This window comes from Megascapheus bottae, chromosome 23 (genome assembly GCF_031878675.1).
Source record: "Megascapheus bottae isolate mThoBot1 chromosome 23, mThoBot2.hap1, whole genome shotgun sequence".
NCBI classification, from domain to species: domain Eukaryota; kingdom Metazoa; phylum Chordata; class Mammalia; order Rodentia; family Geomyidae; genus Megascapheus; species Megascapheus bottae.
The window spans coordinates 5,080,969-5,107,867 of record NC_143531.1 but is presented as its reverse complement, the minus strand read 5'-3'; the positions used below and the strand labels follow the sequence as shown (position 1 = coordinate 5,107,867).

General features: G+C 43.4%; 1 protein-coding gene across 1 annotated transcript in view; it reads left to right on the top strand.

Moving 5' to 3' along the window:
• The window catches only part of Synpo2 (synaptopodin 2), a 128,749-nt gene that overhangs the window by 49,779 nt on the left and 52,071 nt on the right, over positions 1–26,899 (top strand). The window lies entirely within an intron of this gene.

Below are 26,899 nucleotides of genomic sequence, written 5' to 3'. Positions count from 1 at the left end.
GTAAACAGATTGATAGATGATAGATAGATGAGCATTGGCTTATCATTCATGGTGTGTGTGTATGTGTGTGTGTGTGTGTGTGTGTGTGTGTGTGTGTGTGTATGTGTACCAGTCTGGGGCTTGATCTCAGGACCTGGGCAGTGAGCTTTTATGCTCAGGGCTAGTTCTCTACCATTGGAGCCACAGCTCTACTTCTACTTTCAACATTTTGGTAGTTCAACAAACAGTCTCAAAGACTTGGCTGCCTGGGCTAGCTTTGAATCTTGATCCATAGATTTCAGTCTCCTAAGTAGCAAGGATTACAAGCATGAGTAGCCAGTGCCCAGTCTTTTTCACATATTTTTTAGCTTTCTTAAAGAAAGTATGTCCTATAATGAAGATACACAGTCCATAAAATATCCAATTTTTCTAAGAAATACACACACACACACACACACACACACACACACACTCCAATGAATTCCCTTTCAAATAATATCATGTTCTTGGGAATGGCTTCCAAACATCTTTGAGTATTTTCTTGTTTGGCCTTTGTGGGACCTGAGTCTGGCTCTTGGCTTGCCCCAAAAGACTAGACTTCCAGCTTAGCACAGGCTGAGAATTCAGCCAGCAAAAGTGAACCCAAGAGGATCTGGCGGGGTGGTAGTGTGTGTGTTCTTGAGAGAAGGGAGACGATGCCCCAGGGTCTGGAGAAAGCCTTGGAAACCCTTGAATTTGCCTATGCCAAGGAGAACTTCTGGACCTCAGGAGGGATGGGACATCCAAGAACAAAGTGTGTCCAGGTTAGTAGGCCTAAACTGACAGGCCTGGCCAGTGTGCACAGATACTTAGTGCCATCTGCGCACCGAGAATAACAAACATCTCTCACTCTGGGGAAAAGTACGGGACAGAGGTTCCAAGTTGAAAAAAAAACAATTTTTTTTTGGTCGTGATGTTTAAGGCATTTGCAGTCCCATTTAGTAAAAATGTCCATCCAGGGTCCAGTGCTGGGAATCAGAGGAGAGGGGAGTGGGTTTGTGTGTATTTGTGAATGAAAGCATCTCAGGGTTGGAGTGTTTGTAATTTGAGAAGAAATGGAATCCTAGCTTGCTAAGAGGAGAATTTTTTCTTTTGATGTCAAATGTGCTATGTAGACAGTTTTATTTTCTCCACTTCCTGAGGTGGCAGTGTTTTCCTTTCTCTTCTTCCTCCCCCCCCTTCCTTCTCCGCCTTCTCCCCTTCCCCTCCTCCTGTTTTCTGAGGCTTGAACTCAGAACCTGGGTGCTTTCCCTCAGCTTTTTCACTTAAGACTAGTGCACCACACACGTGATCCTCTTCTGGCTCTTTGGTGGTTAACTGGAGATGAAAAGTTGCATAGATTTTCCTTCCCCAGGCTGGCTTTGAAGCTACGATCCTCCCATCTCAGCCTCCTGAGGAGCTAAGATGACAGGTGTGGGCCATCTGCACGTGGATGAGTCTTCCTTCAAAGCTGCAAAACAATTCTTGCGTAGCAAAGACCAAGACCATTTATAAACATGGCTGCGTTCTTCATGTGATGAGGATTTCTTAACCGTTGCGCCCTCATGGAAAGGCACAGATCATGTCTAACCACACCTTACGTATCACAAGCTACATCTCCTGGTGAAAGCAGACAAATCCCTTGTAGGGCTAGAGGAGGATGGGGGCCACAGAGGGTTCTGAGGACATGGTGGCTTTCATCCTGTGGGCAGAGCCAGCTGGTTAAAGGAAGACAGATATTACTAGTGGGCTTCAAGTGACACTCACATTACTTAGACCCTATGCTAATAGAATATTTGAATATTAAAATATTCTACCTCGGATGGTTTACCTCCTTAGAATTGCCTCTACCACTGAAAATACAGTTTTTATATTCGTACTGCTTATTGTTATTATAAAAGTGTTATACTGAGAGATTGCAGTTATGTAAGTCAGGTAATAAGTACATTTCTCTCTACACAATGCCCTCCTTCCCTTGCTCTCCCTCTCTTTCTCCTTCTCTCCTCCCCGCCTTGCTCTTTCTCTCTCTCTCCTCTCCTCTGCCAAGTTCAAAGGTACACTTTATTTATTTATTTATTTTTATTGTAATTAGTAAAAGGGTTACATGATATTTGCCAGATAGAAGGTGCATTAATTCACATACATTGATACCCTTTCACATGTCTTGGTACCCATTACCCTCCCCCCCACACCCCCCACCCATCTTGGTTTAACCCCCTTCCCTATCAAATTTCAAATAACCAAATACAAATAAATTCAATATATCAGATAACAAAGTGAGATACTAAATTCCAATTACAATGGGTTTTCCTGCCATACTCTATTGAACCATAGGTCCCTGAAATACTATGCAGACATTCCCCTGCATTTTCAAAAATTTCGTACAGCTCCAGAAATACAGGAGGAAGTAAAAATGGGGTTATGTCCCCAACCTTTTACATGCGTGGCATTGGTTTCAAATGAAAACCACAGTTGCCAGGAAACAGGCTTCTCTTAGACGGGCAATCCTGGGTTCCTGGTACAGATAAGTGAGCCTGCACTGCCCCCTGCTGCTACAAAGCCTGCATTGCGCTTGAGAAGCCCAGGCGTGGACATTGAGATCAAGACATTGACTTGAAACCAAACAGAACCTCTATGTTCAGGGGAGGCAGGGTGTTAAGTTTTCTTATGTTTGGGGTGTTCTTTTTGTAAGGTAAACATCCATGTTTATTTGGCAGTGGATTTCCAACTGTGGGGATTTTTCCTTTTTTTTTCCTTCCTTTTATTTTGGTGGGGGAGGAGGAGGATGAAATGTCTTTTTCCTTTTTGTGCCAGAGATTTTTTTTCTCTCAAGTCTGTTGCTCTACTTCTTGAGCCACACCTCCACTTTCAGTTTGTTGCTGGTTAATGAGACTTTGTCTAAAAAGTACATGATAGGGGGCTGGGAGTTTAGCCTCGTGGTAGAGTGCTTGCCTAGCATGTATGAAGACCTGGGTTCAAGTCTAAAGTACCACATACATAGAAAAAAGCCAGAAGTGGTTCTGTGGCTCAAGTGGTAGAGCCCCAGCCTTGAGAAAATCCAGAGACAGTCCTCAGGCCCTGAGCTCAAGCCCCACAACTGGAAAAATAATAGTAGATGACAGATAGGTAGCGAGCTAGATGATAGATAGATCAATAGATGGATCGATTGGTGGATTGATCGGTGGATGGATGGATGGATAGGTAGATAGATGGATAGATGTATAGACAGACAGATGGTAAAAAAGCACAGTTTATCTCTGATAGTGCAGACTTTTCTAAAGTCTCCTTGTCTCAAAAGCATTTGTGCTGTGCAGACTCCAGTTCACCTCAAAGTGTCATGGTATAACAGGTACTTTAGAATCCTCATTGGTAAATGAATGAATGAATGGACAACCAATTTAAAAGATTCACTTCACTTTTCCCACAAATTCTCCAACAGAATTTCAGGGAACATGGAACCTTTCAGCTTGTTTGAACCTTGGTGACAACCAGTAGGATAGGGCTTTCAGGGGTGCCAGAAATCTCTGGTGGCTCTGGAACTAAGCACTGTCTGTTAGTACAAGTCTGTCATTTTTCCACATCTTAAAATGTAGGATTTGAGCCTTGGATCCTGGTTGGACATGTTTGATTTCTGAGATTTGCTCAGTGCAGCAAGCCATGTGCACTGAATGAACATCCATCATGTGTTATGTTAATCAATAACTGAGTACTTACCATCCGAGCTGACACCAAAGAGAGGAGGAAATCAACACCATTCATTCTCAGGACAGGATCCCAGACTTGCTGACAGCTATATTGTGCTGATGTTTGCAGTATGGCACAGACTGAAAGCCCAGTCTCAGCGGTGCCAGATAAAGGTGAATTTTTTTTTTGGTCATTCCTGGGGCTTGAACTCAGGGCTTGAACACTATCCCTGAGCTTTTTCTCATGGTTAGCACTCAACCAGTTGAGCCTTAGTATTGCTTCTGGCCTTTTCTGAGTAGTTTATTGGAGATGAGAGTCTCACAGACTTTCCTGCTCCGGCTGGCTTTGAACCACGATCCTCAGATCTCAGTCATTTGATTAGCTAGGATTATAGGTATGGGCCACTGGTACTGAAGGTTTTGGCATCGTAAACAAGGACCCCCCCAAACCCCATCTTCTTTTAGATTTTTAACTTGAAATGATCAATCCAGCCCATCATGAAAGCGAACAGGACAACTGGAATTACTCCTGAACCTAAACTGAGATGTGCTTATCTTTTAAGAATTAATGTTTCTTCACCACCAGGAAAGCCTGCCTGGAGAATAGAAGCCCTGCCAGATTTTACAAAGTTGTCATTACTCACTGGCGGGGTCTCAAAGCACTAACCAGCTCCCCTGTCTTTGAGCACAGTTGTTCCAAGACTTAAAATTTTTTCTCCAATTCAGCCAACCTCAGCCTTGTTAAAATGGCAGACTTTGTAGCATATATGCCTAGCAAGCTAGCATGGGGGAGGGCCTGAGACTGCTGAAAAGAAGAAACACACAAACACATACACACACACACACACACACACACACAAAGTTGAAAAATAATGGAATCTTGGCTATCAAGCACTTACACTTCAGTCTATCTGCAGATAGTCTGAAAGACTCCCACAGCTTTCAGTTTATTTCTTACATAGATGTGCTCACGTAGGAACTTTCCTATTCTCTCGAGAATGGGAAAGAAAGGAGACAGAATTGGATTGAACCAAGCCAGGAGCTGGTGGCTCTCACCTATCATCCTAGCTATTGAGAAGATGAAGATCTAGAATCACACTTCCAAGCCACCCAGGTATTCAAATGTGAGACGCTGTGATCTCCAATTAACCAGCTGAAAAAAAAAGAAAAAGAAAACAAAGGGGGACTGTCTTGGAGGCGTGGTGCAAGTGGTAGAGTGTTGAGTGAAAAAGTCAAGTCCAAGGTCTAGTGCTCAAGTACTAATACAGGCACAAAATAAAACAAAAATCATCATTATTTTATATCTCCTATGGCTAGGTGACTTCATTCTGGTGCCTTTCTTTTGTAAATTGGGAATGAATGATATATGGGATCAAAGATGCATGCATTTAGAAGCTAGTACTCTCTTCCTTCCTCCTTCCCCCCTTTCCTTCCCCTCCCTTCCCCCTCACTCCCTTATTTCTCCTGCTTCATTTATTCTATCTTTACTTACTTATAGCAAGGAGAATGGAGAGCATTCTCTTCTTTTCAGAATGGTGGCAGTTAACAACAGAAAATCCATGGCACCCAGCAAGTTCTAATAGCTGTGATGGTTTAAGATAGATTCATTCTTGGGTGAGATTGGTTTGGCCGACCACTTTCAAAATTGCCCTCCAGAAAAATGTCAATGATGGGTCTTACCAAGTACATTCCACTTTTTAAAAAAGCTTTAGGGGTTTTTGTTAGGAATTAAATTCATGGTTGTAGAGTTTTACAAACTCAGAATTCCACTGGGCAACTATATCAGCTCCTATCCAAGAGATTGCCTTCCTTCCATAGGTAACCGCACCATTGTTGTGCCTTTCATGTTTTAACTGCAATTCTGAATTTTAATTCAATTTGGAATTACAAGAAGTCCTTAAGTCACGTGAAATCAAGTAGCTTGTTCTAGTTAACAGCTGCTAGTCCTACAAATGTAAAGACTGGTCCTCGTGAGCTGTTCAGTTCCATTCACAAGGTTTCTAAATGTGCAAAATCTGTACTCAAGATTCTTCTCTCGTCACAAAATGCTAGAGCAGGTACTGACTCCATGTTGCAGCCCAGAGCATGGATCAGAACCAACCTATTACATCTCTAAGGTCACGGGATAAAAATTTTGGAGAGCTAAGGAGCATGAAGCTGAATAATAATGACTCACACCTGTAATCCTTGCTACTCAGGAGGAGGAGATCTGAGGATCAAGGGCAAGAAAGACCATGAAACTTTTAACTCTAATTAACCACCAAAAAGCCAGAAGTGGAATTATGGCTCAAGTAGTAGAGTGAAAAAGCCAAATGAGGGCCGGGAGTTTGGCCTAGTGGTTAAAGTGCTTGCCTAGCATGCATGAAGACCCGGATTCAATTCCTCAGTACCACATACTTAGAAAAAGCCGGAAGTGGTGCTGAGGCTCAAGTGGTAGAGCTCTAGCCTTGAAAAAGTCCAAGGACAGTGCTCAGGCCCTGAGCCCAAGCCCAAGACTGGCAAAAAAAAAAAGCCAAATGAGGGTGTGAATCTCTGTTTAAAAGTTCTAGTACTAGCATAGACACCAAAGGAATGAGTGAAACTCAGACAGAGGTTACATTTGATCAAGGACACCCCCCAATAACCTACATTCTCTCCTAAAGCTCCGTCTTTCCTGGAAGAACCACTGCTAGAACTGTTAACATGTGAGCCTCTGGGATATATATCCATTTAGGCACAGATGAACAGAGCTCTCAGGCCCTAGGGCTTCATGTGAGTTATAGACGTGGTTCTTTAGATAGCCAGTTTTATATTTATGAATGTTCAGAGTTTGACTTTTCTTGAGGATCATTGGCTGCTAGCCCAGCCCCACCTACCTCCCCACTGTGCACAGAACCCAGCAGCATCCTGACCTGCCAGCACATGGTGGGTGGTCCCGCTTTTCCATAAACCACTAGGAAAACTAATTATAGGCATTAGAGGCTATGATGGTGGCCAATTACAGTAGAGCCCCTACACCGTGCCATTACAGGGCAACTCGGCAGACAGCCTCCCCCACCCGCAGGCCTGTGATAAGTTCAGTCACCAGCAGTGAGTGACTTGGCCTTTGACAGTGAGACACACGTGGGAAGAGTGGAACTCCATTCCCAAATGCAGTTCCTGCATGTCCTTAGTTAAGAAGAGTGACATGGAGAGGTTGATGGGTGGGGGGGAGGGGGAGTGGTTCTAGAGGAGCTGAGGAATGTCCCCAAAGGCACAGAGAAGCCAGTTCAGGTCACATCTTGCGTCCTCATCCTGCTACTCAAAGCAGGCAGCACATCACTGTACGAAAACAAGCCCTGAGTGTTGCTAGGGACCATGATTGGGTCTGGGGGTGGGGGTGGGGAGGATTCTCTATTAGAAAATAAATATATTTTCCATATCCTTTGTGACTGTAGGAATTCAGCACGCTGAACTGAGCTGTATCCAGTCTCTTATTTGTTAATTCAGGAATAAACGCTTCAAACAGGGTTGGATGGAAATCTCAGCTTTGCATCCCCAACACAACAGGCTATTCTCAGAGGTGACCACTGGGGGGCAGCAGAGGCTTGGGCTCAGTGGTGCTATTTTGTGGTCTGAGGAAGGAGGGTGTCTGGCTTTCACAAACACAGGACAAATAAAACCATCAGCAACAAGCGAACTCTCTTTGGAGGCATCATATTACATTTGAAGACGGAGGAGTAAATGTCTCATTTTAAAATTTGCTTACACGGTTTTCTTCCATCACACCTTGCTGGAGACAGGCACGAGAAGCTATTTATATGGAGATCTCTCTCATGAATCAGAATGTTATTTTTTGAAGCCTACATCCAGGATATATAGAATCAAACAGAAAAAATCCAAATTAAAAAAAAAATAAGGTGGGCCAGGAGTTTGGCCTAGTGGTAGAGTGTTTGCCTAGCATGCACAAAGACACTGGTTCGATTCCTCGGTGCCACATACATAGAAACAAAGCCAGAAGTGGTGCTGTGGCTCAAGTGGTAGAACTCTAGCCTTGAGAAAGTCCAAGGACAGTGCTCAGGCCCTGAGTTCAAGCCCCAGGACTTGCAAAAAATAATGCAATTAAAAAAACCAAGAGTGCCTTTGCAGATCTCCACTCTCTTCTTAAGCATGGTAGGTCTTTGATGACTGGCAGTAGCCCATCTCAGCCTCCTGGGCAGGTCAGCTGGTCCTTGACCTTTCTCTCAGACCTTGGGGTCAATCTAGAACCGGTGCGGGAAGGTAAAGGAGTGGAAGTCGGCAGGAGTTCTGCCCCTGGAGACATCCCAGCAGTGGGCTGTGTCACACGGAGTCCTCACGGGGCTCTTGGCCTGTTCCAGTCCCTTGTAAAGTCTTCTAATAATCAAATCAACTTGATCAGCTTAGAGTGGTGGCGATACTTTAGTGCCCTTTCCAATTGTTATTATGTGGGTCACTCCAAGGACAGACCAATAAATGATTCCCAGATGCTGGCAGAATGACACTCTATAATTGTTCCCCATACATCTATATGGGCTATTGAAAGGACATGCCAGCTCCTCAATGCTTTCCCTGCATTCTCCATACCATTCCCAACACCTCTAGGCAAAATTTCAGTCTTTGAGCCAGCTGGGAACTGATGACTCACACCTGTAGTCCTAGCTACTCAGGAGGCTGAGACTGGAGGATAGTGGTTCAAAGCCAGCCTGGCCAGGAAAGTCTATGAGACTCTGGTCTCCAATTAACCACAAAACAAATCCAGAAGCGGAGCTGTAGCTAAAGTGGTAGAGAACTATCCTTGAACAAAAGAAGCTCAGAGACAGCCCTCATGAGTTCAAACCCCAGAACCAGCACAAAAAGTTATCATATATTCATATTTGTACATAGTTTTATATTTAAATATAAAGGTATATTTATATAGATATGTTATATTATATAGAAATATATTATATTTATATAAATATACATTTATATAGATATATATCCACTTCAGTTATGCTTCTATGGAGAACCCTACACACATTGCTTTGAGAACACAATTGAACTTGGCCCTGACCATGAAAGCTGCCTAAGGACGGTCCAGAGTTGGTCTTCCCTGTAGCACAGCGCTCTGCCTCCCCCTTCCACATCCTGGAGGTCACGCGAACACCCTGTGGAACCCTGTGCCTCCCTCGTGTCCGCCTGGGTTTGAGCTTTCTCAAGTGCTAGCGCCGAGAGCCCCTCCGTCCTGCCTGCCAGCTCCCGGACCCTGACATCTCTCAGGGCTGAGTTCCAGTTGACTTGTGCCCCTGACCTTTCTTATCTGGGTCTCTTCTTCACCCCTTTGTTCTTGATGCAGACCTGGTAAATGCTTGCTAAAGATCGCTGGTCTTGGGGACAGGGAGACATCCAAATTTAGACTGGGAGGATATGAAATCCAGGGGCATCATCATGTCGTCGCTGCTGTCTGTCATTGTCATTTAGACGATTCAGACAGGATGAGGTCCCTTCAGGCCCTGCAGCTCTGAGTGGCGAGAGACAGCTTGTCAGGGCTGTTAAATGAGTGAACGCTTGCTACGGTGTGCGCTCACCGGTGCAGAGTTCAAATCTGGGCATTCTTGGAGATGCGTGCTGAGGAAAAGTCAGAGGTGCAGGAGTTTGCAGGGCTCAGCTGGGAGGTTTGAGATGCCTCAGCCTCAAGTCTGCCTGGTGTCCTGCAGCTCCGGCCAACCCTTTCTCCTTGCTGCCCTGCCCATCCCTTTTCCCTGGCAATGCCCCACTCACTGGAATGGGGCACCTTCTCTGTCTGTCCTTTCAGGCCACTGACGGCTGAGCTGTCCAGCGTGACACCCTGCAGAGACTGGCAGCAGTCGGCTCTTGAAGGGAGCAGCTGCTGCCTCAGACATGCACAATAATCTTGTCAGTTTTCAGTCTTCTTTTCTGCCCGGCAAACCTCTGGAGGCACTGATTATCCTCTGAACCAGAGACTCGAGGATCCTGTAGCAGGCCAGTGTTGTTGAGACCTGCCTAAGCCGCTGACATATTAATAGAGTCCACGTCAGAAGCTTGTCACTCACTTGGCACTCCTTGACCACTTTGTCAATCAGTAAGTCGATCAATTAATCAACAAGAATTTCCTGAATGCTGCCAATGAGGCATCCAGAAACACCCTGCTTAACACTGGCTGGCTGTGCTGACCAAGGGTCAATGTCCTTATATTATCCCTGATCTGGGATCTAATTCTGTGTCCTGCCACCCCAATGGGCACAGCAGGTTACTGGGCTATTATTTTACACAGCAGTGCTATTTCTGCAGAACTCCACAGCCCTGGGTGAAGATAAGAGGTTGGCGGAGGCCACATTTTGTAACTCTTCCAGGTACTTGGTGATTGGACAGGAATCTCGGTTACCTGTTGTGTCACCAGTGCTGTAGGGTTTCCCTGAGACCTCTATTAAGTTCAACTTAGACATTTTGCCCAAAGCAGAGCTGTGACTTATGTGGTAGAACACCAGTGAAAAATGTCAGAGATAGTACTCATGCCGTGAGCTCAAGACTGAGCACTGGAGCATGTGCACGTGCACACACACACACACACACACACACACACACACACACACACACACACACAATGTATTCGTTGGGTTGCAGTAAGGAAGAAGGAGATTAATCATAGAGAGATAAATTAAGAGTCACTTCAAAAGTCCAGCTGATGGGGCCGGGAGTTTGGCCTAGTGGTTAAAGTGCTTGCCTAGCATGCATGAAGACCCGGGTTCAATTCCTCAGTACCACATACATAGAAAAAAAAGCCGGAAGTGGTGCTGAGGCTCAAGTGGTAGAGCTCTAGCCTTGAGAAAATCCAAGGACAGTGCTCAGGCCCTGAGCTCAAACCCAGGACTGGCAAAAATAAATAAATAAAATAAAATTAAAAAAAAAAAGTCCAGCTGATAAGGCTGGGTGCAAGTGGCTCATAATCCTACTTACTCAGGAGGCCGACAACTGAGGATCATGATTCAACCTGTGTCAGAATGTCTGGGAACCTTTCTCCAATCGACCACCAAACATCTAAGACACAGTGCATCGTAATCTATTTACAATGTTTTCCTCTCTTTCTTTCTTTCTTTCTTTCTTTCTTTCTTTCTTTCTTTCTTTCTTTCTTTCTTTCTTTCTCTTTCTTCCTTCCTTCCTTCCTTCCTTCCTTCCTTCCTTCCTTCCTTCCTTCCTTCCTTCCTTCCTTCTTCCTTTTTTCAGTGGTGGGGCTTGAACTCATAACCTGGACACTGTCCCTGAGCTCTTTTGCCCAAGGCTAGCACTCTACTACTTTGAGCCACAGCTCCATATCTGGTTTTCTGGTGGTTAACTGGAGATTAGAGCCAACCTGCTCTGATTGACACCCAGGTTGACTAATAGCTGGGATCCTCAGATCTCAGGTTCCTGAGTAGCTAGGATTGCAGGTGTGACTCGCCAGCAACTGGTCAATTTTAATTTTTAAAACGTGTGTTTTTACAATCATTTAGTCTGTATGCAGGTATTTTTCTCTGTGGTTTCTGCATTATTCACAATATACAAGCTGTCTGTTATTATCATAGAGTATTTATATCACAACATTCCAATATCATAATCATCAAGAATAGATGGAGAAGGGAAAAATAATTGCACACTTTAGGGGACAGATATAGCAGGCAGTTTGGTATCTTAGTTAACAACTTCTAATAAATATCAGCCAGATTTTTTTTCACCATTTTTCTTATTTCCCACCTTAGTTTTCTCAGTTTCTAAATGGAAGAATATGTGTTTAAACTCAGATATTGCAGACTGCTTTGGCGCTGTGCATATCCTCTTGGTTTTTGTACTTGTTTTTTTGTGTGAGCAGAAATATAATCTTAATACTATTTAAAGGCTTGTATAAATGGTGTCTGCCAATATCTCTGGCATTATCATTCACTTGTGAGTAGGCTTGTTTCATTTTAGTCTTCTCAATCTTTCCAGATTTTCATATTGTGCACTGCCAGGCTTTTAAGTAAAACCTTGTGAGTTCCTTTTCCTTTTTCTTTTTCCCTTTTGGTCCCATAGGTTGAGAAGAAGGCCTTAATGGTCAGGAAAATAAATGTGAAATGAAGCAGCTTCACTCAGGAGAAGCATAGAAAATGTTCCTAAAAGCCAAGCTCCCGAGCACAGCCTTTTACAGCACGTTGAGTTAAACCTCATCCTAAAAACATGTGGATTCTGTTTTATTTCTAACTGCAGTTTGGGAAAGTGCATCCAGCACTTCCTTTATAAGAGCTTTAATGCATGCCAAGGGCTGGTGGCTCAGGCCTGTAATCCGAGCTACTCAGAAAGCTGAGGATTGCAATTCAAAGCCAGTGTGGGCAGGAAAGTTTGTAAGACTCTTATCTCCAATTAACCACCAGAAAATGGGAAGTGGAGCTGTGGCTCTGAGTGGTGGAGCACTAGCTAAGAACAAAAAAAGCTCAGGGACAACACGCAGGCCCAGAGTTCAAGCCTCATGACAGACTAAGAAGAAAAGAGCTCTAAGGCCTGTGTACCAGTGACTCACACCTGCAATCCTATTACTCAGTAGGCTGAAATCTGATCAAGGTTCAAAGCCAGCCCAGACAAGAAAGTCTGTGAGATTCTTTTCTACAACTGATCACCCCCAAATCCAGAAGTGTAGGGGTGGCTCAAGTGGTAGAGCACCAGCATTGAGCAAAAAAAACCCCAAATCCAAATGAGAGTATAAAGTCCTAAATTCAAGTCCCAGTACAGGCACCCACACAAATAAAGAAATGTTAAATAAATAATAAAAGAGCTCTAAGGACAGGTTGTTTATCCATCAGTTATTCTGTAAAGTCTCGGTGAGAATTTGAACTTTCATTTGCCAACTAACAAATGATCAATATTTTCATACGACATGGAGGCCAGAGTTCAATTTACACTGTGATGAGGAATCCCGGGTCCAGCCATCTTCACTACTTTTCCATGTAGACTGTGATATTGGATCTACAGGAACCTCACACTAGACTGTGCATGGCGCCATGCACAGAGCTCTGCAAAAGTTACAGTTAGGAATTATCCTGCCCTCTCTCACCATCCACTGCAGTGTCCAGTCCCACTGGAGAGCTCCGTAGAAGTGCTCTCAACTCATATGTATGATGAGCATGGTGAAGGCTCCTTATAGTCACTTCCTGACCTGAACGGCAACAATAGCAAAAATGAATGGCCATGCAATGCACAGAAAGGTCATTAAATCGGTCAAGCTTTGGAAATGGGATGGAAAGTCTCAGAAGCAATGGTCTTTGTTACATGGTTTCATATTTAAACACAGGGGAGTGGGACAGGCTGCCTTGCAGGCTGTGGTAGCTTGGCGTCTTACCACCAATCTCTGCATTTGGAAGAGTCAGGCCCTGGATTGTAAACTGTTCTGAAGACCTGGTGCTTATACCTTGAGAGGAGCTCACCCTATTCCCGGACAAGGAACAGCACATGTAGAAATTTCTGGAGGGCCATCAGGGCTGGCCAAAACTTTGAAGGCCTTAGGATGGGGGAGTCAGGAACTCAGAGCGTACCCCAATTGGAATAGGATCGTTAATGTGTTCTCTCCACTCTCTAATTGTTTCGTGTGTGATCATGTCTCCCTAGCACACCCAACAGCCTCTGAAGCTGTCAGCATGCTATTTTAGATTTCCTAAAAGGATCTGGCCGAGTCATGGCTTACCTTGTTGACTGAGGAAATCGGTACTAGCGGTGACTTCTACTGCAAAATAAGAAAATCAGTCTATACTCCAAGTATGAAGGAGAGTCATATAGTCACATGCACTGGGTGTCTCACTGATTCATGAAGATAGAAATATCCCAGGAGGCAAACAGATGCCAGATGCTCCTAAGATCCAGCATTCTTGTGGTAGATACAAAAAAGATCAGTAGATTAAAAAAAGTCAGAGACTCAGGTGTCAGGAGTTCATGCTTGCAAATCCTGTGACTCAGGGAGCTGAGATCGAGAGGGTCAAGGTTCAAAGTCAATCCATGGGAAAATCTAAGAGATTCTAGCTTCAAAATAACTGGCAAAAAGCTCAGCGAGAAATGTGATTCAAGTGGTAGAATGACAGCTTGAGCAAGTGCAAAGGTTTGAGTTCAAGCCCTAGTACTACCAGAAAAGAAAAATGGAGTCGATGGAGGAAGGAATCAGTTGGAATTCTAGTTTGTGTTCAGGCCTGGGACACAGGTAGAAGCTTTCTTTCTGAGGAGCTGGCCAACACACAGAGTCTCTGAGGATAATCTGGAGACTCCAAAGTTCTCTGTTACACAGTCAGCCAATATTCATTCACTCATTCTTTCAGCCAGTGAGGTAAAAGAGCATGTGTATATTTTTATAGATTTCCAATGCAGTGGCAATCCTTTTTAGAGTTTTATGTGTATGATGGTATTTGGGCTCACTTGAACTCAGGGCCTGGGCACTATCCCTTAGCTTTTTCATTCAAGGCTGTTGTTCTACCACTTGAGCTACAGCTCTACTGCTAGATTTTTTCCATATATTTTATTGTAATTAATAGAAGGGTTACATTATATTCACCAGATAGAAGGTGCACTAGATATTTATTTATTTAATTTTACAGTCTTGGCCTTGAACTCAGGTGGTTTCCTTAAATGTTTCAGCTCAAGGTTAGTGCTCTACCACATAAGCCACAGCTCCACTTCTGTCCTTTTAATTGATTAATTAATTTGGGGGTTCATGTGAGATGAGTCTCATGGACTTTCCTACCCAGGTTTTGAACAATGACCCTCACATCTCAACCTCCTGAGTCGGTGGGCTTATAGGCATGAGCCACCAGCACCCAGCACTCTTCCATCTGTTTTTCCTGGATACTTGGAGATAAGAGTCCCATGGACTTACTGCCTGGGCTCGCTTCAAGCCTCAGTTCTCATATCTCAGCCTCCTGAGTAGCTCAGAGTACAGGTGTTCACAGCAGCACTCAGCTATGGCGAGTCTTCGGTTTTTAAGGAGTTGCAGGTGAATGTTCGCCTACTCTTGGATGGGTTGAAAGTGTGTGCTGTGGACAACCCCAGACCCTGTGTTCACCATGACAGGGCGTGGAGTACAAGAGTACTTCTTTTAATCTCAGCCAGCAAGCCCACATCTCAGGGACAGAAGCTTGATCTCAGTCCCGTTTCTGCCCCAGGTTGATTCACATTGCCTTTCCTTCTGACCACGAACTCGATTCTCCCCTGAGTCACTGGTCTAGCCATTGAGGCTGCATTAGCCTTCCCTCTGAGGAGTCATCTCACAGAGTCTAATTTGTGTCTGTGACATGTGGCGGCAGCAGGGCCTGAGATGAGAGAGACAACTAGCCTCAGGCCATGGGGCCCTACTGCTGCTGCTGCTGCTGCTTGACCTGCCCAAGGGATGAGGCAGGTAGCCAAAGGGACACCAATTTTAGCCAAAAACACTGGCATCAGTGACAGCTGGAGTTCCACAAATCTATAAATGCACCCTTGACTCATGCACGGAGCCTGCGGGGCAGGGCGGTGTGTGGCCGTGGAACAGCCTGTTGGGGGGGGGGCGTTTCTAGGCAGGTCTCCTGCCAGGGCTGGAGCGGGGAGGGATCAATGGACCCCCAGATAGCACCTCTTCACCCCAGCTTGGAGAAAAGAGACCACCACCGGCATGCGCTTGAAGGAATTGGGAGTGGACTGAAGATTGCGTTAGATATGCCAATACGAGTGATGGGGACTCCACATAGAGGCCGAGGGGCTGGAAGAGTTTCAGGGTTAGGGCTGAGTGGTGGAGAACCCTTGTAAGTCCTGTGATGTGGGAGGCAGAGATAAGAAGGATCAGGATCTGAGGCCCTATCCATGCAACTAAAAAGGCTGGGGCATGGAGTTGACCACCAATTAACCCATCAATCAATCTATCTATTATCTATCTACCATTCAAACTTTAGGCAAAAATATTGTTCAAGCTTTGTAATCCTAACCTAGTCAATAGACTGAGACCTGAGCATCATGGTTTGAAGCCAGGAAAGGCAGGAAGGTCAATGAGACTCTTATCTCCAATTAACCAACACAAACAGCTGGAAGAGTGCCTAGTGCAAGTAACTCAGGCTTGTAATCCTAGCTACTCAGGGGGCTGAGATCTGAGGATTGCAGTTCCAAGCCAGGAATTGTAAGACAGGAAAGTCCGTGAACTCTCCAATTAAGCACCAAAATTCAGGAGGGGAGCTCAAGTGGTAGAGTACCAGAAGAGAGAGAGGGGGGGGAGGGAGAGAGAATATATATATATATAGTGGTGTATATTGTTCTCCAAGTCCAGTATCTGTAAGAATTCAAATAGAACTCATTGTTTATTATATATTATACACCTAGCCTTGCAATAAGCAGCTTACAGGCATTTTCAATTATTCTCTCAAAACTTCAAGGAATAGTCCTCCCTCCCTTCCTTCCTTCCTTCCTTCCTTCCTTCCTTCCTTCCTTCCTTCCTTCCTTCCTTCCTTCTTTCCTTGTCTTGGGGCTTGAAATTGGAGCCTGAGCTTTTTTTTTTTTTGTCTTTTTGCCAGTCCTGGGCCTTGAACTCAGGGCCTGGGCACTGTCCTTGATATTTTTTTTTTTCTCAAGGCTAGTACTCTGCCACCTGAGCCCCAGCACCACTTCTGGCCTTTTCTGTATATGTGGTACCAAGGAATCAAACCCAGGACTTCGTACATGCTAGGAGCACACTCTACCATTAGATTACATTCCTGGCCCTCCCTGAGCTTCTTTTACTCAAGGCCAACACCATACCATTTGAGCCACAGCTCTACTTTGAGGTTTTTGGTAGTTAATTGGAGATAAAAGACTCATGGACTTTCCCAGGCTGGCTTTCAACCACAGTCCTCAGATCTCTGCTTCCTGAGTAGCTAAGATTACAGAGATTACAGACATTACAGACATGAATCACCAGTCCCCACTTATCACTTTCAATGAAATCATTTGCTCCAAATCATCTAACCAGTAAGTGAAAGAAAACTGAACCTAGGGTTGTTCTTCAAACATTTATTGTCTCTTATAATACATTCGTTATAACAATACGTTTGTCAAGGCCTTTTATTATGATGCTTTTATTATATCAATATTTTTATAATTACTTTGGCCACTGCATAACTTATTGCTCTCTCATTCTAACAGGGAATACAATTATATCTTATTCTTTTTATATCAATACCAAAATTCTATGACTGAACTTAAAATATAATAGTGTGTGCTCTAAAGGAGATGTGCTTTTGTACAATAAAGATAAATATAGCACAAGATGTTAAGATATACGTGTATGCAGGGAGAGAGAGGGAGGGGAAAGGGAGAGGGGTGAGGGAGGGGGAGGAGGAGAGTGAGATTTTCACGCTGAAAAAAAGTCAATTAATTTTGAAGTTTGAAAGAAGGTAAGGAAGGACTGACTGGTAAACTGCCTCTCCAGGTATCCTTGCCTTTTTAATAGTCCTTCTGGGGTCTGACCCTGCAGGAGGCCTTTATCTCAAGCCAGCAATCCTAGCTTCTCCGGAGGCTAAGATCTGAGGATCAGGGTTCACAGCCAGTGGGGGCGGAAAAGTCTCCCTGAGACTCTTATCTCCAATTAACCACTCAAAAACTGGAAGTGGCACTGTGGATCAAGTGGTAAACTCTAGTCTTGAACACAAAGAGGCACAGGCACCCCAGCTTCTAGACCCTGAGTTCAAGCACTACAACTGACCCCAAAAATGGCATCTTGAATAACTGACAGGATAGAACATTTTCAGGGTCATGATATGTCTCCCCCCAGGGAACCAAATTCCAGAGTCACTGTGTGTATTCCTGAGTATAAAGCCAGCTGTGAGTATGAGCAAACACTGAGCCTGCATGTCCAGTACCCGCCTGCACAAGGCACAGGACGGATCTAGTCCCCGGTCCACATGCCTTCTCTTCCAGCCAGTACATTTATGGGCACTGTGGCTTTGCAACTCTTTTCTAATTTCTATTTCCGAATGGTTTATTCAGTAGGACACATGTGTCCTGAGATGTTATACGGTCAGCTGGACTGCTCTGGCCTCAGCTAGGTTCATGGCAGTCATTTTGACTATTTCTGTTCGTTCCACAGAGACTTCCTACTTAGGCTTCTGTCCCTGACCCGGGACCTCTGCCCACGGCAATTGGCAGGAGGACAGAGTAAGTCCTGAAGGGTTGGCACAGATCTGCAAAGCAGAAAGTTCTGCTCGTAGATTTGGGACTTATCTATGGCTCAGCCAAGTCTTTGCTTTAAACATGAAAATCTTTAAGTCTTTGCTTAAAACATTCTTCTGAAGTATGTGCCAGTTAATCGAGGGATTTCCTAAGCTCTACAGTGATATCTGTATTTATTTTATGCAGCTCACTGACTTGGTCACATTTTAGATTTTACTGCCTATGAGCTATTCTCAGAGGAATCCCACAGAGTACTGACAGATCGAACATTATTTGTGTCATGGTGACTACTAAGCAGTCAATGTCCTTGTGTGTGTGTGTGTGTGTGTGTGTGTGTGTGTGTGTGTGTGTGTGTGTATGTGTGTGTGTGTCTTAGGGTTTGAACTCAGGCCCTGGGTGCTGTCATTGAGCTTTTGGGCTCAAGATGAGAGCTCTACCACATGAACCACAGTCCTACTTACAGCTTTCCTCCCTCCTTTCTTCCTTCTCCTCCTTTCCTCCCTCCTTCCCTTTTTCCTTCTCTTTCATTCTTGTTCTTTCTTTCTTGGTTAATTGGAGATAAGAGTTTCATGGGCAGTCCCACCTGGCTTTGAACCTTGATCCTCAGATCTCAGCCTTCTGAGATTAGGATTATTGGCTAAGATTATCAGCATGAGCCACCAGTGCCTGACTATGAATGTCCTTTTTGATAAGCAAACAAAGAGAATTATACTGTTAGCATATTATAGTATATATAATTATATATAATATATAATAATTATATATATTAGGCCTTCCTTATTTGGGAATGAGAAAAATGAAAACTTTGACACAGGTGCATACAGACAAAGGAATAAAGGAGCAAACCTGTGAGAGCACTATGTTTTCAGCTGTCACTGGCTGGGCAAACTGGAACCTTAACCTTTGCTAGATCAATTGTTCTTTCTGAAAATCCTCATGTATCATGTCTTCACTTTCTCACATCTGTACACCTCTGTAAGCAAATGAATGATTATTCCAAAAAATGCTGACGGAAGCCTGAAATTCTAAACTCTATTTCTTCCTTCTTTCCTAACGTCCTCTCTCCTTCTGTCCCTCCCAGGCAAATAGTCCTGTCATTGAGGATATGACCCTGGGTTTTCTATGGAACAGCTTAGGACTTAGTTTGGGACTTACCTATCCATCCTTTCCTCTGAGAATCAGAGAATATATGCAAAGCTAAATTGTTTAGTTCTTCTCAGATAATAAGTTTTGTGACGGTGCAGCTTAGGGGTGGAGATCGTGTCTTATCTAATAATTAAAATAGACAATGCCAGAAGAAAGATTCTGAGTTGTTCATGCTGAGTTCACACAGTGCTGTTAGCCTTTGCCAGGGAAGAGCTTCAAGTCCAAATTCTCTGTACCCTCCTCTCAAGATGTCTGATCGACAGGTTTCTGAAAAAAATAAATTAAAAAAAATTATTACCTTTAAGTAGTAGTACAAAGGACTTGCCATTTCACAAAGCATTTTAAGAATATAATGGATCTTGATTAATGACATCCTTTGCAACAGTCTCACTCATCCCTCCCCTACCCAAGCTTTCTCTTAGGCCTCTTGATTTTGTAGGAAATACATTGATTATTGACTACATTTTCTCCTTCTCTTCATTCGCACCATTTCCCCTCGACCTCACCCTGTGAGACATGCATTTAATTTCTATGGGCATGTATAATTTTATGGTCAGATTCTAAACAGAGATGGAGAATGTTTTTCTTCTTCTGATCTCTAGAATTTTGCCTGTTATTTGATCCTTTTGAATGTTTTTGAAGAGTTAGGTACTGGTGGTTCACATCTATAAACCTTTAGCTACTCAGGAGACTGAGATCTAAGGATCCTAGTTCAAAATCAGTCTGGGCAGGAAAGTCCAATTAATCAGCAAAATAAGCTAGAATGTAGAGCTGTGGCTCAAGTGGTATAGCACCAACCTCAAGGTAAGAGAAGCTAAATAAGAGCAGAAGGACCTGAGTTCAAGCTCCAGTTCAAGCACAAGATAAAAATTAAAGAGAAAGCTAGGTGCTGGTGGCTTATGTCTGTAATTCTAGCTACTCAGGAGGCTAAAATCTGAGGACTCTTGTTCAAAGCCAGTCTGGGCAGGAAAATCTGTGAGACTCTTATCTCCAATGAACCACCAGAAAACCAGAAGTGGCACTGCCACTCAAAATGGTAGAGTGTTAGCCTTGAATAAGAGAACTCAGGGACAGCCCCCAGGCCCTGAATTCGAGCCCCATGACCAACCAAAAAATGAAAAAAAATTACACAGAGAGAGATAGAGAGATAGAGAGAGGGGGTGGGAGAAAAAGAGAAAGAAGGGGGGAGAAAGAGAGAGGGAGAGGGAAAGAGGGAGGGACAGAGGGAGGGCAGGTGGGAGGGAGGAAGTTGAGAAGGCAGAGAGAGGACAGGGCCCTCTCAGCTCTCCTCTGGGCTGCCATGTGGCATGGTCTGGTCGTGAGGATGGGCCCAGCCTGTGGGAGGAATGAATTTTGCTCAGTCCTACAGGCTGTCTGCCTACTCAATGGTAGCAAATCGTCAATAGTTTTGTGGTCAGTGCTCCTTTGCTTACTGTGGGGGGGGGGGCTCGAAGTGAAGCATAACCCCAAGTTCTCTGCACCCTTCTTGCAGTTAGATGGAGCTGAGGAGGACTCCTTGAGGACTGACTTGCAAAATCAGAATGCACACACACACACACACACACACACACACACACACACACACACACGCGTAATGAAACTCCAAGGATCACCGCCCTGGATTAATAAAATAGCACCAGGTCCAGTTGCTCACATTGCACAAGCATCCCATGTGGCTGGGTGCTGTCACTGGTGCTTCATACCATGGCCATATTTTGGAGCTGGTGACCTCACCATCATCGGAATTGCCAGGGGCTGTTGCCAGGAGAGAGGGGAAAGGAGATGCTTGGTGGGGGAGAGGAGGACGCTGTGCAAGTGGAAAGAATGAGGACATTCCCTTCTCCACTGTAGAATGCAATTGTATCACTGGCAGTGAGGGCTGTCATCCTCTCTGTCTGTCTTCTTTTCCTTCTGTTTCTCCATGTCTGTGGAGACAGACATCTAGAAACTCTTTAAGCATTGGAAGTATTCATGGTCTTAAAGATTCAAATAACTCAAGTGGAATTATGTATATCTGGCTTCCATAATAGAGATTTTTTTAATTTCATATTTCTCTTCTTTCCAAGGGGTAAAAATATCTATATGTAAATCTGTCTGTCTGTCTGTCTGTCTATCTATCTATCTATCTATCTATCTATCTATCTATCTATCTATCGTGTGTGTGTGTGTGTGTGTGTGTGTGTGTGTGTGTGTGTGTGTTTATACTAGTCCTGGGGCTTGAACTCAGGGCCTGGGCACTGAGCTATTTTGCTCAAGGCTGGTTCTCTACCAGTTGAGTCATAGCTCTACACCTGGCTTTTTAGTGGTTAACTGTAGATAAGACTCTCATAGATTTTACTGCCTGAGCTGGTTTAAAACCATTATCTTCAGATCTCAGCATTCTGAGTGTAAAGCTAAAGGGAAGGAGGTAAAATGTTTTAACTATTCAGAAATGCTACATGAGCCAGGTGAGGTGACACACCTGTCATCTTAGCACTAAGGAAGCTGAGGCAGAATTGTGAATTCAAAGGCCAATCTGGGTTCTATAGCAAAACCCTGTCGCAAAAGTAGAGAAATAGAATCTAGTTTAGCAAAAAAGGATGACTAGTATGATTTAAACATTACACAGACATAATGTACTGTTACTCAAATATCACTTGGTAGATAATAGCTTTTACATCTCTATATATCAGTTTAAAAGGTAAAGTTGAAAAAATTTTAACAAGAGGCAGAAAATTCCTAAAACAAAAAGAATAGAGGTATAGAAGAAGGTATACTATTTATTTTGCTAATAGCATAAAAAATAAAATAAAGTGGAATAAGAGGCCATTCTAAAATGTTGGAAAATAATAAAATAGTATTTCACTCAAAAGTGCGAATTTTAAAATTATTCAGCAATAGAGATCAAATGAAGTACTTAGACTCATATCTTGAAGCTTCATATATCAGAGGTGTTGGCTTAAATAGCATCTATAAAATCTGGGTTTGTTGCGTAGCATGCATGAAGCTCTGGGTTGAGTCTTCAGTGCCAATAAACAGAAAAAGCCAGAAGTGGTGTTGTGGTAGAGTGCTAGCCTTGAACAAAAGGATCTGGGTTTGACCAGGTTCTGCCAGACTGGGCAGGAGAGTCTGTAAGACTCTGACCTTCTAATAACTACCAAAAAAACTGGAAATGGAGCTGTGGTTTAAGTGCTAGCTTTGAGCTCCAAACCTCAGACAGTGCCATGGCCCCACATTCAACCCTCAGATCAGCACCAGAAATAAAATAAAATAAATCTGGGATTCACAATATGTCCATTCCTCTATTAGCAAACAACTCCACTACTCAAGACAGAGTTACCAGAGTCTTTAGCAGCAGCAGCAGCAGCAGCAGCGTGTCAGCTGCCTTAGCCTCTCTCTGCATGTTTCTCTCTGAGCTCAGGGTGCTGGAATATTCCTCCAACCACACCTTCTCCCGTTTTAATGGGAAGTTCGGTATTTTTCCCACCTCCATTATGAGAAACAGAGAACATTTGTCTCACAGGGCCCAGCTAGGACTCATGCTGGTAGTACCTGTTACTGAGGATGCTGAGATCTGAGGGCTGTGGTCTAAAGCCAGCTTGGATTTTTTAAAAAAGAGAGAGAGCTTGTGAGGAAAGTCTGTTATCTCCAATTAACCAGCAGAAAACCAGAAGTGAAGATGTGGCTCAAAGGTTTGAGCACCAGCCTTGAATGAAGAAACCAAAAAATAACTTGAGGCCCTGAGTTCCAGCCATAATTATTGGCATACATGTTCACGTTTCGCACACACATGCACACACACGCTAAAAGTATCATCTAGGATTTTCATTTCATGCATCATAGGTGCAGGCTCAGGAAGAATCTGGAAAATGTATTATTACTTTTCCAGAGGAGGAGAGAGGCAGTACAGAAAAACCAACATAAACAGGAAACTGAATCTGAAAAAAAAAAGTACAAAAGCTTTCCAGTTTTGTGCGGCAACTCCATCGCGTTCACCGTTCCAGGTCTCATCCTCCAGCACATTGCACTTCCCTCTGCTCACTTCCATTAAGTCCTCCTTCAGGACCTTCTGCCCTTGTCAGCGTGGGTCCTGGGCCTCTGGCTCACAAGGCCTGTCATGTGACTAGTCTTATAAAATGGGGACCCCGTGGCTAAGTTTTTCTTGGGTCTAGCCTGGGGAAGGGAGGCTGGAATACAACTGGCTTCCGGAAGTCCTTAGTACTTGGTGAGTAAATGGATGAATGAATGAATGGATGGATGAGAGCATGAATGGGCACATAGTGGACTACATAGACGGATGATTGAATGAATGAATAGAAGTATGAATGAATAGAAGTATGAATGAATGGATAGATGGATGAATGAGTGAACAGAGGAATGAAGAGAGGGATGAATGGGTGAGTGGATGGATGGGTGAATAGGAAGATAAATGAATGGATGGATGGATGGATGGATAAGTAAATGGATGAGTATGTTCAAATGAAATGATTTGTGGAATGTTGTGCATATATTGGGTTGAACCATACAGGCCTTCTTTGGGGTAAGTTTTGAATGAGATGTCTTAGCAAACATAAATGAAGTAACTAATAACTGAGATTGCACTCTGTCATTGTGGAACATGGCTGCAATCAAGACGTTCCATCTCCTCCACATCATTTTGTAGCAAGAAGGAGAAAACTCATTATTACTTGTATTTTATGTCAAACACACCTTTTAGAATTTTGAAACTTTTATCTCAAGAAATTGATGTGCGTTTTTTCCCCTCTGCAAGTATAGTTTATGTAGACTGTTGTGTGGTTTTCTTGGGTTAAGTGCTTTTCTTTTATGCTGAACTTTAACTCTTAGTAAGATGCTTTAATGCTCTACTCCCTCTCTGTATTATAAGATGCCATCTTATCCACAACTAATTTAATGAACGAGGAAATCATTTTTCCTCTAAAACGAGCACTTGCTAATTCCCTTTCTCTGTTCTTTGAGTTTATGAAATAATAAAGAGGAAATTGAAGTTTTATCATATTTAGATGCAAATGGAAACCAAGAACAAAGAGAAATCTCCTTCTTTTCAACCTGATACATTTTTATGATCAGGTAAAGCTAACAAAAATTTCCCTTCAGGAAAATTAGAATTTGAATGCATTATACTTCTAACAATTTTATCAGTCTCATTAGATGGTCCGTGACATTATTTGCATGCTTGAAGGCTATACGAAGTGTTTTTTTTTGAGAGTTCACTCCCTGCACACACAATGATGAAATGGATGAGGAAATGATGCTGAAGGGTGAATTTTGTGCTAGCTTCCCCTGTGAGAGATTCATCTTCAGTAGCACACTGGCTTACATTGTTTGTCCTTTCTAACCAGAGACTTCAGGGGGACATTTTTCTTTCTATCTTTGTAGAACAATAATTATTCTGTTAGAGGGTCTTGCAAGAAATCATTAAAGATTTAAACAGGGATCCCACCCATTGAGTCTCCTTAAAATGTGCACTGATTTAAATTTCAATAGTTATAATATGATTCCACAGAGGAAATTTATTCAGTTAAAAAAAAAACAAAACAGAAAAAAATTCCTCTCTCTCTCAGCCAGGCACTGGTGTGCAATCCAAGCTGTAGCTTGACACCAGTTAAATACGTCTGTGAGACTTTTATCTCCAGTTAGCCACCAGCCAGAAGAGGAAATGGAGCTGTGGTTCAAAGTGGTAGAGCATTAGCCTTGAGCATAAAAGCTCAGGAAAAGAATCCAGGCCCTGAGTTCAAGGCCCACAACTGACAGAAACCGAACAACTAAGAACCCTCTCCCTCCCTCTTTCTCTTCCTCGCCTTTCCTCCCTCCTTCTCTTTCTCTCTGTCTCTCTCTCTCTTTCTTGCCCCCTCCCATTTGATTTAAATTTTCATTATATTTCCTTAAAATATAATATTGAAGAATATGATATGTCAAATAATTCATCTCAAAATTTATTACCTGAGGAAGCTCATTTAAAAAAAAATGCAGATGCATGGGCTGGGAGTCTGGCCTAGTGGTAGAGTGCTTGCCTAGCATGCATGAAGCCCTAAGTTTGATTCCTTGATATCACATACACAGAAAAAGCCAGAAGTGACATTGTGGCTCAAGTGGTAGAGTGCTAGCCTTAAGCAAAAAGAAGCTCAGGGACAGTGCCCAAGCCCTGAGTTCAAGCCCCAGGACTGGCAAAAAATGCAGATGCAAGGGTTTGGAGGCATGGTTTAGTAGGTACAATGTTATCCAATGAGCAAAGCATTGGATACCAAGTTCAAGTCCCAGGCTTGCAATGAATAGAATAGAATAGAATAGAATAGAATAGAATAGAATAGAATAGAATAAAAAGGGAAAAAAAATGCAAGCATGATTCAAGTTGTAGAGCTCTGGTCTAGAAACCCAGAGGTTCTGAGTTTAAACACAAGCACCATTCACAAACGAGCAAACAGGTGGTCTTCACTAGACACCAGGGGAAAAAATGAACTATACAACTGGGATGCGGGGATGGGGGGGGGAATTGGGAGAGAGCAAGAAGGGGTAGCATTGTCCCCCCCCTCACCAAATGTACTCTTCACCAGACTCATGGAACTGTCACCTCTCTGTACATCACCTTTGTAATAACAATAAAAAATACGAAAACCAAACACATAAATCAGATACCTGGATTCCTGTTATTGAGATTATGACCTCATAAAGAGAGGGAATACTGTTTGATTTCTCCATTTGGAAAGTCTTGCCATGCAGGAGACTCTGTCCGCCACTAAAGGCTATCAGCCACTGTTGCAGAGCCACAGGCGGCAGAGAGCACTGCACGTGGAGTCTACCAGTGCCTGTAAGCCGAGGGGGGAGCCAACTGTTCAGCGGTTGGTTCCAAAGCCATCTCCGGCTGCAGCTCTGTGAGCATCCAGAACATTCTCTATGCTGTGGTCCTATGGGCAGGTCATTGCACTGAGTTTACCCCGTGTGCACTGGCCCCACCTCCTCTACACACTGGACTCCGTGCCTTGGTCTCTCCAGCTCTTTAACCTCATTCTCCTAAGGGCACCATTTATTTTGCTTTTAGGAGACTTCTTCAGTAGGCCTTTCCTGCTCTTATCCTACTGTGTGTTCTTATCGCACAAGGTATTGATGTTAATTAACACATTATTGTTTGGGGGCTCAAATGACCTGCTTTCTTCTCAATGAATGACTCTTGGAGGCTGTATTCATTCTTGTCTGTCAGCCCTCATAAGCCTGCCAAGTGTGCAACAGACAGCTCATGATGATAGAATTAACAAGCTAATCAAATGGGGTCACATAAGCCAAGCCCCATGCTACAACTGTATTTCTTGCAGATAATCGATACAGATCTCTGTCTGTGTGAAGAAAGTAGAGTCTGAAAGAGTTCTTGGCATGGCTCTGCAAAGCTTCCCTTGACAGGAGGCCAGGACCTGCCAAGCAGGATGCATACACCAGCAATCAGAAAGAAATAAGAGTACTGATATCCAGCTGCATAAGGTGGCGTGACTGTGTTGAACGCACACCCCAAGCACACAGACACAAGCCCAGGGCAGCTGGCATGACCAGGGCTTCTCTTCTTCTTTTTTTTTTACTTTGTAATTAGTATATTAAGGAGACATTCATACATTTCAATAAATGCTTAAATTCTGATATCCAGATTTAAGCTTATAAACATATGACTTCAAACATACAGTTAAAGCTATTCATTGTAATTTGCTATACTACCAACATTTAATTACAGTTACTTTGAAGCAAGTGGTTTAAAGTAAGCCTGTAACATATCTTCCTATGTAATACATGCAACTTCTCATTGTTCAGGTCTCTTCAATCGTTCTTGCTACCCAACTGAAAAAGTCACTACTCAAGAGCTTCATCATGGTCCAAAGGGAAAAAGAACGTAACTGACTGGTCAACATTATATATAGATATATATGTATGTTTATATTAGGAACACACATATATTT